This window comes from Cupressus sempervirens, chromosome 4 (assembly GCF_028749045.1).
Source record: "Cupressus sempervirens isolate cs-2001-9-10 chromosome 4, ASM2874904v1, whole genome shotgun sequence".
Taxonomy (NCBI): domain Eukaryota; kingdom Viridiplantae; phylum Streptophyta; class Pinopsida; order Cupressales; family Cupressaceae; genus Cupressus; species Cupressus sempervirens.
Window position 1 is genome coordinate 272,520,057 of NC_143121.1, and position 12,854 is coordinate 272,532,910.

At 31.9% G+C, this 12,854-nt stretch overlaps 1 pseudogene; it reads left to right on the forward strand.

The window, feature by feature from the left end:
* Positions 1-508: 508 nt before the first annotated feature.
* The window catches only part of LOC149561072 (cullin-1-like), a 40,234-nt pseudogene continuing 27,888 nt past the window's right edge, over positions 509-12,854 (forward strand).

Below are 12,854 nucleotides of genomic sequence, written 5' to 3' on the forward strand. Positions count from 1 at the left end.
CAATCCGCAGCGAACTAACAGCGCAGCAACCTTCGGCAATGCCTCTGAAGACTAGTGCGATCACGAGCTACCACTCCAGAGGTATCCATCAGCGATACAAACTTCAACTACGAGCGGCTCCTGTTTGCACAAAAACCGCAGAGAATTTCCTACAGCATATGATGATAGGCAGGCTTGATTTGACACGGGTGCTGATATTTCAGATATTTCAAAGATGCAAGTGATGAGGAAAGTGACCATGCAGTAAGCTAATGCAGTACCTGAATATACGAGGTGGTAAGTAAAACTTCAATCCATATTGATGCCTGCGATGAAATTTGGTCATCCAGAGAAAGGGGATGCCTTGTATTCCATGGAGCTTGCATTGGCTTTGGAAAAACTCAAATAATGAAAAGCTCCTCAAATTACATAATGTTGCTGCACAGTGTAACGATGCACAAATGACATATTTCATAGAGGGTAACTTCCTTGCAAAATAGGTGGAGGAGATAAAAAAAGGTTTCTGAATATGAGGAGAATTGGACAAGGACATGGTGTATGGCACTTCGACAAAATGCTTCTCAATGGTGAAGGTGGTGTTGCAGCTGCGTAAGAAGGATAATTTTGAATTTGAGGTACCTGGACTTTCATTCAGATATTGTTTACCTATCTATATTCCATTGGGCACTGATGTTCAGATTTTTGAATCAGTAATATTGTTGCAATAAGATTTCCCATGAATATTACTAGCAGATTTTGCATCACTCTCATAATTCAATCTGAGGGTTTCTTGATAAGTTCTAACAAACAACCCAATCCAATATTGCTCTTCTCTAACCTATATAGTAGAGGGTCACTACAGTGGTATCAGAGCCTGTTTTCTACATTTGATGAATTGCCATAGTTCAGTATTGGTTTTTAGTGACCTTTATAGCTAGGGTCACTACATCCAAAGATACAAGAGAAGAGCATACTGCATTTTTCAAAAACTTACAATAAGATTTATTAGCCCCCCCCCCCCCCCCCCGCCCTTGAATCTCTCAAATAAGGAAACTAAAATCTACTCTTGCACGTAGAAAAGCTCTAATACCATGTTTAAATTTGAAAAGATTAATAACTTAGAAAACTAGTGCAAAGAATAAATATCTAAACTATGAATGCAAATGATACAAAATCAAAATAGAAACATGGAGTTAGTCTCCAAGAGAGTAATGAAAATGCTAAAAGCAAAATAGATTGAGAGGATGCAAAGACAAGAGATGCAAATACAAGCTAGGCAGCATGCTTATATAGGCTAGGAAGAGGGAGGAGGTGGCAACACCGACCAACGAGGAGAAACCATCTATGGGACTAAAGATAGAAAAGTATCTTCCCAAGATAGCTAATGGATGGTCACATGTAGGAAGGTGACACCTCACAACCATTCACCTAATAAGACATGCTTTATTAACCTAAGCGAGATTATTAAAAGTGTAGGAAAAACCTAGTAAAATAGGGAGAAATAAATAACCTACTAGGAAATTAAAGACTACACTAACACTGATAAGATGTGTAATCTTCTCCTTAACTATATCAATAATCTTTAAATGTCACATGGAAGTTGGCTAAAATGATTTAAATAATTGTTTGTGTCATTGCAAACTAGTATGTCAAAATTAATTTACTCACCGAATGAATATTCTGACACTCAATCATGACTAATATTCATGATGTCTCTCAACTTCTTTTATCTTGACATATATTGACTTACTTGGTATTATCTATCTTTACATTGCTTGGTCTCCATTTTTTTGTTCAATATGTATGCTTGCTTGGTCTTTGTTGGGTGCTTGACAAATTTTGACTTGCTTGGCATGTAGTGATATGGAACAAGTCTTTTGTATCTTGGCCTTCTGTGCATGGTTTGGTCACAGTGATGACCAACCAATGTTGCCTTGCAAATAACTAAGTGTTCAACACTAATAGGCAGCTCATGACTAGAGATCAACAATCCCCCCCTTTGACATTAGTGGAAAACCATTTTCTCATGACTTAGCAATCAAAAATATCTTTAAAAATGTAGCACTCCCCTTGAGACTATGATTCAGTCTTTAAAAAATTTATCAAATCTATTATAGAATATATATACATGTCTATGAATTCTAATGTTGACTCATTTGAAGAAATCATTTTCTGATCTTTTCCCCCTTGACTTTATTTATGTTAGGTTTTCCCCTTATGTCATGATGATATTTCCCCATTATTTTGGTCACATATGGCTTGGGGTTTGCAAGGGTCAACTAATATTTATCCAAAAATGTTTTGTGAGCCATCAAAATCTCATCTAATCATTTATTTCATTAGACTCTCACTGATTCCATGACTTGTATCTGAATCTCTTGCTAAGCAGCTAGATCAATCAGGCTCTTTGTTGTTGAAAGATGGGGATCTTTCCTTGATATATTTAGAGCCTCTAATAATTCCTTCTCTATTATCTCTAAATGCGGTAATAACATAAATTGAATAGAAATCAATATTTTCCAAATGTTATTATCTCTAGCCATCAACTTGGCTAATCTCCCTTGATCAAATGTCATTTTATTATAAGAATATGAGCTTCAACTTGCATTATTTCTCAATGAAATTGAAAATTCCTCATGTCTACTTGTAACTAATCAATAGTATGTTTATTCTCCAATCTGAATAAATCAAGATTAAAAAAAGCCATATATGAGGAATGAAGGACTGTCAAAGTTCCTTCCATATGTGTTACAAGAGTAGAAAGCTCAACTTGTTTGATTGTGATTTCCATTGAAACTTTCTCCAAAACTTTGTGCTCTAATTTCTTTTTAGACTATCTCATCAATTTATCATTGGTCTCTATATCTTCCATATAAATATTGTCAACTATATACACAAATTGATCAAAATATTGATGTTTATCATTAACATTAGAAATCTCAAATGCATCAACAAAAATTTCCTTTGTATTATGTAAAACTTATTTCTTTTTGTGTTCTCTTATTAACTGTTCTTGCTTTGTCTTGCAACTTAGCAAAGTTTACAAATGTCAAGCATTTTCTCCAAAGTCATTTTATGAAAATCATACATAGGTAATGTGAATACCTCATCTAAACTCACCAACTCTTTTGAAGTTTCATCCTTATGTGCTTCTATATATGACCTAGGGGTGCTATCACTTAGTAGTGATACCTGCATTTTTTTTTCCCCTTAGCATTCAGTCGAGGTGTCTACACTTTTGATATAACTTATTCAATAGGTGTAATAGTTAGTGTTGTTACTAACACAACACTCACAAGTTGTATAAGATATTGGATAGCCTCTTGCTCTTTAGGTTTATCTGTAACTCTTTTTCTTTTTCAATTTATGTCTCATCTATAACATGAGTAAATTGAGGAAAAATAATTATTTCCTTCCCTTGTTGCTTGGCACTAATGTTAGAAGTAACTATTGTAACATGAAAACCATTAGTTCTTACACTGTTAATCCTTGGATAATGCTATATTTTCAACAAAATTGGATTGGTGCATGGTAGAGAGGTATCTGAAGCATTTTATTAAGATTTCTTCAAATCTTCCTCAATTAATAAATTCTAATTCTGTGGTATTGAATCATGAATTTCCTCTATAGTGACAACATCTTGTTGTGCAGTATCTTCTACCACTTCTTCTTCTAATTTCCTCAATTCCTCTTCTTCATCATGTCCTTGTAGTTCTAATGCACATCTACCTTCTTTCACTTCCTCATCATCATTTGATGGAACAAGCAATCCAAATTAATTCTTCCATATTAGTATGCTTTCCTTCTCTACTTCATAGACTTTATTCTTCAAAATTTTATTTTCCCTTTCTTTTGGTATAAATTTCTTAACAAAATCCTTTAGGGCTATAGACATATCTATCTTTCTTAAATTTGGCAATGTTTGTGCTAAAGTGGTCTCCCTTATTTGTCTCTCAATATAATGCCCACTTCCACTTATCTTCTAATTTATCATATAAATATTCATGAATGCCTTCACCTAACTCTATAGGTGTGTATCTATATTTAATCATCATATCTAGCATAGCTTTTTCAAGCTTTACCTTTTGTCTTTATTCAAAGAATAAAAATTAATTGTCTTAAATGCCTCTATACTGGTTGATTCTCTAATCTTATCACATACTTGGTCAATAGTCATTGGAGGTATTTTTTGAGCAATTTGATGTTTTTTCAAATCATGAGACTCGATTTCTTCATCATATCCTCCTCCTCATCAGGTGTGATGACCATTTTTCTCCTCGGCCTCTTAGATAAGCTTTTCTTAGGTGCTCTGGTCACCATTCTCTTTGTGGGACTTCCTTTCCCTTTTGCAACTAGGGATTGATCTTATTTTGATCTTGTGATACTATTTGCTAATGTAGTGTAATACTATTTTTTACATCCTCTTTTACCTTTGGATCAACAATCACCACTTTCTTTTGTTTTGTTTCCATGGACTCGGCAACAACTAGCTCTCTTCCTTTTGATTCCTTGACTTCAACTTATTTACTAGGTTCCTCATCTTCTCCTTTACCTTTAGTTATCTAAAGTTGAACTTCACCAAGTTTATCCTCAAGATATTTGATCATCTTCTTTCTTTTTCTATATATATTGGGTACTTTAGTTTCCACTGTCATCTTAATATTGGTTGTCTCATAGGTACCAAAAGGCTCAAAATTTTTATCAATCTCTTCAAATAGAAATGTAGTCACTACTACTAGAAATTCACCAACATTAACTTTATATTGCTTAGGCCTTATCCATGCAACCCTTGGTATTACTACCTGTGACTATATAAAATCCATACCTACCATAAAGAATATATAATCAAAATAGCTATCTTCAACTAACTTTGGTATCCTCATTCTATTCCTCATTTTATTCTTGAACTCTTCAAAATAATTATCCATTATTGCCTCAAATTTTTCTCCCAACTGACTAATAAGATCACTTATATGTTCTATTTCCAGTCTTCTTCTTTCACATGGTATGGTGCCAACAATGAGGAATGAATTCTACACATAGAAAAATATACAAACAAGTAGGGAACCAAAACTACATGAAGTATTATTTTCTCTCCTTATCGCTCCAAGATTCTCTAATAAATGTTGCAATTGTAGCTTGTCAAGATCATAACTATGATCATTCTTCATAATTTTATATTTGAGGTCTACTACAATGCAAAGAACACTATTCAGTTGGCTTGATTGATGAAATTTGTCTGCAATCACTTGTATTACAAATTCAACAATAGGATCTTCAATCTCATTGATCAACATGCCACAATTGTTTCACTTCATCATTATTTGCTTCTTAATAACATCCTTGGCCCCACATCTCATTGTCTTCAATCTATCTAGGTTAGGGTAACTAGTAACTCAGAAAATGAGAGGCTTGTTAATCTTGATTGGTCCACCCTTTAACCATATCTTTATCTCATGAACTTCACTAACACAATCTTTATCCACTCAAACTTGAAAACCTTCAAAAAATCTAGGGCATGGGTCAGCCCTTTCTTGGTAATGATCTTGTTCTCATCCCTCTAAATTCCATTCACACACAACTTTTTATGTTTCTCAAAGTTCATAATCCCCAATTTCTACTACTTTATACATGTAACATTATCATACATCATGAATCATCAATACCCTTGGTGGAATTGACCATAGGGTGCCAAATTCATCACCAGTCAATGCAATGTTCAGATGTTCCTTTAACTTTGGTGGACATTGATCATTCCTCACAAATAATGCATTGCTATCCTTTAATGTTTCATTTGAAGATACAAATGTAGAGGATGGCATTTCTAAACTAGGGTTTGAACAAATTTCCTTCAACAACTTTAAAAAAATAAACTCGACACAAAAATTAACTTACTGAGTTCTTCCAAATTTTGCCAATGGCACATTGATATTATCTTGTTATGTTGTTTAAATTGCCTTAATCATTTTTGAATCTCTTGTGCACTAAAATTTTCCTGGTAAAATGAGAATGAGTACCAAAATTTAATTTATACCTTGAATTGGTTCATTTAGGTCTGCAGGCAAGTGCATAACAATTATCTCAATCTTCACATTTTGTTCACACTTCCAAATGCTCAATCACTATTACATGACTTGGTCAATACCATTTCATTCAATAAATACATCAACTTGGTCTATATTGCCGCGCTCAATCAATATAGAAAACATTAATGATGCTTAGTACTTTATAATGTAAATGAATCTTTTCAACTTTTCTTTCCATGAATCTATTCCAATGCATCTTTTCTCATGAAAATATTAACTTTTGCACACTCAATGCTAGGAACTAATGTAAGATAAATCATTTAATATACAGTTCCTTGCATACCTTCTTTACTTAGTTATATGTGGTGTGATCATATGATCCATTGGATTGGGTGATCTCAACTTTCCCTGCTCCATTACTTCCAGCTTCTACTACCTCTTTTCATGTTTTATTCACCTCAACTTTCCCTTTTCCTTTTTCACTTCCATTGTTTGGTGCTTGTGCTTGAGTCCTATGGTTCTTACTGACATGTCCAAACTTGTGACAACTAAAATAGACTAAACTTTCATTCAACCATGTATTGTAATCACCTCTTAAATGTGTGTTAATCCAATCTTCTAGAATGTGTCTATACTCTCCACAATAATGATAGTTATACCATGTATTGTAATCCCAATTGTGATAGTTACCTTGCTTAGGTGAATGAGCTTGCCTTTTAGATGTCTAGTTGGTCTTTTCTTTGGATCTGCATTCTTGAGTTCTATGTCCATATTTTTGATAGTTGTAATAATTTCCTTCAAATCTTGGTGTAGTAGGTGCATCACTTTTCTTTGACCTGCATTCATGTGCTTGGTGTCCTTGTTTCTTCTAATTAAAATAATTACCAATAAACTTAGATTTAGCATTTTACATACCATTTTTGCTTATGCAAATGTTTGTAGTGTGTCCAAGTTTACCAAAATGATGACATGTAGGTTTTCCTTTAGGTTTTACATTTCTTTGTTCTCCACTCTTTGATTATTCTCCCTTTTTAGTAGATGAAGAGTGATTGCCATATCCTAGACCAGAAGTATTACTAGACAACCTTGGTGATTTCATCAATATTAGTGTAAATAATTAATTATTATTACACTTAAGTTTACTTAGGTTAATGCATTTTTTAATTATTTTTCATGTATACACTTAGGAATATGCATAGACATATGAGTTGTTTTGTTGACAACACAAGAGTTAACAACTGATTAGAACACATGTTGTCTACAACATCTCTTTATGAGATACACCTATGAAAACTTATCCTCTCATCATCACACAAACTCCTATACTCAATGGAAGATAATCCACCTTTGGTGGACATGTGCTAAATTGTAATCCTTATCTCTTTGTTGACTCCTAGTCATATCAGTTGCCTTTATATACAAGACACCTCTATGATGTATTCATCCAATCATCTGATAGCCATTATCATTTTGATTATTATTGAGATTCTCATTTGATCATCATTAATCTCTCTTGTGCTATCTATTGAGCTTCTTGATCTTGGTGTTGAATTATTGCCTTAGGCAAATTCTTACATGGTATCAAAGCTATACCAAATTCTTACATGGCATCAGAACTATACCAAATTCTTACAATCAATCCATCAAACTATTTTATAGCTTCACTTGCTTTGTTCATTATTTCCAGAAGTTCTTTCTTAGATTTCAACTCATTTCTCAGTTGGTCACTCTGTGATCTTAGATTTATGATCTCCATGTCTTTTATGTTCAATTCTTGATTTGCAAGTAGAAACTAATTTAACATGTCCAACTGATTGTTTATAAGCTTCTACACATCAAATAATCTTTCTTCAAGTCTAGTAAACATTTTTCTTTTGTCTTCTTCAATTATGATCTTATCTTCTTCGACTTTCTTCTTTTCTTCAAATATTTCACATATTGTTACTTATTGAGCTTCTCATTCTCTCTTGAGTCCTCTAACTTATTTACTTGGAATGCCATTCTCCTCCATTAGATTTTCTATTGTTGCATCACTCTCACTAGTATGTCCACTTTTAGAAATCCTTGTGTATCGAATTCCTTGTAAAGTGTGTCATTTTGCTGAACGGTCATGGAAATCATTTGATTCTCAATGATCTTTCCTAATTTGTATTCTTCTATTTCCAAGATTTATATTCTTAATCTATTAGACTTCTTCCAAGAGAATTAGGCTCTAATACCAAATGTTGGAAGTCTTATTGGGTAATAAGATACTGAGAGGGGGGTGAATCAAGATCTATAAAAAAAAAATCACTAGTAAAACAATATCTCAAATCAACTTCTTTCACTCCTAATCCATCTCATATCTTAGATATCATATCATATAATCATAAACTTGTAATGCTGAAATTGAAATCTATCTAAGAATAACATCCATAGAAACATAAACACTTGACACAAAATATTTTAGTAACCCAAAAATCATCCAAGGTGAAGGTAAAATTGGGGTAGGGATGAAACCCACAAATCCTTACTATTGCAACAATAAAGTGCATTTCTTAGGGCTACAATTCGATCATTTCTAATGATCTACCCTATGAGGTTTCTTCTCTATTGGAATCTTTTCAAGACTATTAGGTCTCACCTTGGTTAAATAATTTTACACTAACAATGAAGTAAGGACTCTATTAGGATATTTACAAATCCTATTAGAACCACTCGGTTAAGAGATTTACCATGATTCAATCTATTAAAATTGATTTAGTAGCTGATCCTTTGGTTTTCTCTAAAAGTTGTTTATAGATCTCCTCTCTTTAATGTCTTATTCCGATCTCCTTATCTAATATCATTGTTTTGTACTTCATTTCTATGTTGTTATATCTAATCTTCTATCTGAGTTAGCCTCCTTGCTCTATACTTAGCTTGTTTTCTCCCTAACACCTTCTTCTTGCTTGTTCTCACACATCATTCTTATTTTAGGGTTAGATCCCTTGTTAAATAGATAATTGTAGAAAGTTCTCGATCTTAATCAACAATCTACATTGCATCTTTTATCATTTATCCCTTCTAATTTTTTGATTTTTTATTCTTCTTTTCTTGGGATCAATGCCTCCTAAGAAGAGACGTAATCTTCTTCTTAACCATGTCTACAATCTTCAAATTTAAGCATAGAAGTCAGATAAAATAATTTACATAAGTGTTTGTTCCATTACAAAATCATATGTCAAAATTGATTTACTCAGCAAATGAATTTTTTGACACTCCATCATTACTAATATTCATGTTACCACTCAGCTTCTATTCTCTCAGCATATACTAACTTACTCGACATTAACTATCTTTGCAATATTCAGTCTCCATTGTTTTACTTAGTATGTATGTTTTCTCAGTCTCTATTTGTTGCTTGGAAACCTTTGACTTGCTTGACATCCAATGATATGAAATAGGTCTTTTGTAGCTCGGCCTTCTCTAGATGGCTTGGTCATAGTGATGACTAACCAATGTTGCCTTGGAAATGACTAAGTGTTGGACACTAATAGGCAACTCAGGCTTAGAGATCAATAATTATGCAAGATACAAATCACTTGACAAGCCCTCATTGTAATCTAGAAAATCTAATGTCTTCCAATGATGGAACTCATTCCAAGGTGGCAGCTACTACCCATACCTTTCATGCTAAAATTAAGATTCAAATGGTTTTCATCCTATGCAAAAGCCACAACTTGAAGAGAGAAACTTTTGAAAACTACAATATGATCTAATCAATCCAATTAACCCAGTGAAAGCCTTTAACAAACCTTTCTCTTCTATTTTTCTTCTTTGAGAAAAGCATTCAAACTACTAACATCTCCTGCTTTCTGTCTATTAATTCACCTGATTAATTATTAACAGTCTTCATGATATTACTTAAAGTGGACCCATAATAATTAAATATAAATTATGAGAGAACTATAGTGTTTTCACATATTTATTCCCATGATTGTTCTTTTCCTTAGTGATGAGAATAAGATTACATTGGCATTATTCTTATTATTATTATTGTGTTAGGAAAAAACAAACAGTACATTGGAATATTATAACAAATCTTAATAATTTCATCAATAAACATTTTACATTCACTCTACCCAGGGATGAACTTAAACAAATAATTCCCTAATAATAGAGTAACCATAACATTTGAATTTGGAGCTAGATAATAACTAGGGAACCAAAAATATATAGTAAATTATCATTTTTATTGCTTGCCAACCATTATTAATAATTGATCATTTATACTAGAGCAAGGTGCAAAGGTTATGCCCATCAAAAAAAAAATGTAAGTTAACATGTTAAGAAGGCATATGATGAAATGCCCACTTGATAATAAAGGAATAGGAAACCATTGTATACACAACATTTATAAATATTTTTTGCATGTATTATTTAGTAAATATGTGATAACCATGAATCATGTTGAGTGATATAGTTTTTCCCTTTTTATCCTTGGCAATAATTTGATTGTAGCTTTTAAAAAGCAAACAACAACAATAATATTAAATAGATAACTACAATTACAACACAACATTAAGTTAACTTATTGATGAAAAGGTTTTCTTCACAATTACAACCTTTCTAAATACTTTTCATTAATAATACATATTCACAATTACACTAATTTCATAAACAAATAAGAAATACTAGTTTTTTCCTATAACTTTGGACACCCACTTATCAATAGCTCCTCCAAAACTTCCAATCAATTTGTTTTTTCTTAAAGAATATGTAGAAGTTTGAATAGAAAAATATCACCAAATTGTGTTCAAGGATCTCCAATGTTCATAACTTTGAACTTTTAAGTTGTTAATCTCATAACATAAATTAAAAAATAATATATACAATATTAAATAAAATTTGCTACATAGCTCTAAATATATGAAAAACTAATATTAGAAGTAATGTATGTTGAATTAAATTAATTACTTTGTCCATTATCATGGCTGTATAAGATATTTCCACAGGTGCACATTTAACATGTGTATCCTCTCTGTGCATTTACTATTTCAACTAACTACATCTACTGTAATCAAATTTACATCTATTGTAATCAAATTTTCAAGATGATTTCCTCCACTTTCCACATTCAATACTTCAACTAACTACATATATTGCAATTATTTTTTGTTTTTCTATAAATAGAGATCCTGACACTCATATTGACAAGCGTTCTAATTTGGAGTATTTTGTTGTGTTATATTATATCTCTGTTTTTTATGGTATCAGAGCTAGTACAGCTCGATAAAGTTTGCTGTGAATCTGATTGTCATCTTTCTCACCTTCAGTGTATGCTAATCTGAGATTCTCCATTTTGTTATGTGAATACCAGTAAGATATTGCTACTAAGATATACTAGTTTGAGTTATGTTTTTGTCAAGCTCTTTTTTATGAGCATTTTGTCGATTAATTAGTGTTATATATATCTCAGTTTTCAACTTGTTCATTTGTTTCATCGACAAAAGGCTCTTTTGAAAATATTTAGTCTTGAAGAAGTTTCTTCAGAATCTCCAAGGCGCGTGAGCTTTGATTAGAAGGTTCTGAAAGTTTAATTGAGGCTTATTAAAAATTTCTTTGCTTTATTGTTGTTGCCAGTGCTGTTGTAGACGACTACATGGTAGACCGGGTAAAGAGATTAAATCCAATAAAAGAGTCTTCAATTTTGAGTAGCCAATGACATAAATGATAAGAGGCATCAAAGTTTCTTGGAGCTATGTAGTGGAGGAGGGGTGTTACAGCATATTCGAATAAATATGAAGGTTGAAAGGTGTGTTCACGTAGTATGAAATGTCATTTAAATTTTTGAAGAAAATAGAAATTAAAATAGTTATGTTTGAGAAGTATTGTTAAAGATTTATATTTTATAGTCTGAAACTGGTTAAAAGGAAAGTGAAAAGTGGTAACTTGTTGTTGAAGCTTGACAAAAAATTATTAAAAGAAATTTTTATGTTCTTTTTTGTTTGATTTATAAAAGACTAAAATTGAGGCATGATATTTGTTAAATTCTTGGTGCTTGTGTGATTTGTGCTTGTTTGTTTGGAATTTAATTATTGCTTCCACTGAAATATCTAATATTGTGGTTAGTGAAAAATTGGATGGTACTAATTATGCTAATTAAAAATGTGAGATGGAATAGAATTTATAGATGAAATGTTTATGGGAACTAGCCATAGAAGAAAAACCTATAGATCAAATTAAACAAGATAAAAGGAATAAATAGATATGATTGTGCATGCTGCACTTTTATGAAAAATTAGCCAGGGAATATGCCTCATGTTCAAGGTTCAAAAACAACAAAAGAATATGGGAAACTTTGCAAACTATGTGTGAAAGAGAAAGTAAGTAAAAAGTGATGGATATTAAGAGGCAATTAATTCATTTGAAAATGAAAGTAGGAGATAGCATGAATGATCATATTGCTAAATAGAAAAATTTAACAAATCAACTTGCAATGATGAAGGTTGGGTATGAAGATGATGAAAAGATACAACTTTTAATTGAAAGTCTTCTAGAATATAATAATTCCATCCATACTTTGGAACTAACTGAAAATTTTGAGAATATAAAACTAGAAGAAGTATATGGTGCTTTGTTGAATGAAGAATAAAGGGTTAAATTTTTTACAAGTGAGTCTAGTAAGAGTGAAGCATTTGTAGCTAGAGGAAAGTACAAGAGTTACAATCAAGAAATATCATATTAAAATTGAAGAACTAATCAATGGAATCAATATAGAAATAATCAGAGACAATGGACTCGACAAAGATATAATCAAAATAGAGAGATTTATCAAATACCACAAAATGGGTGGAGAAACTACAATAATAATTTAAAAAGACAAAT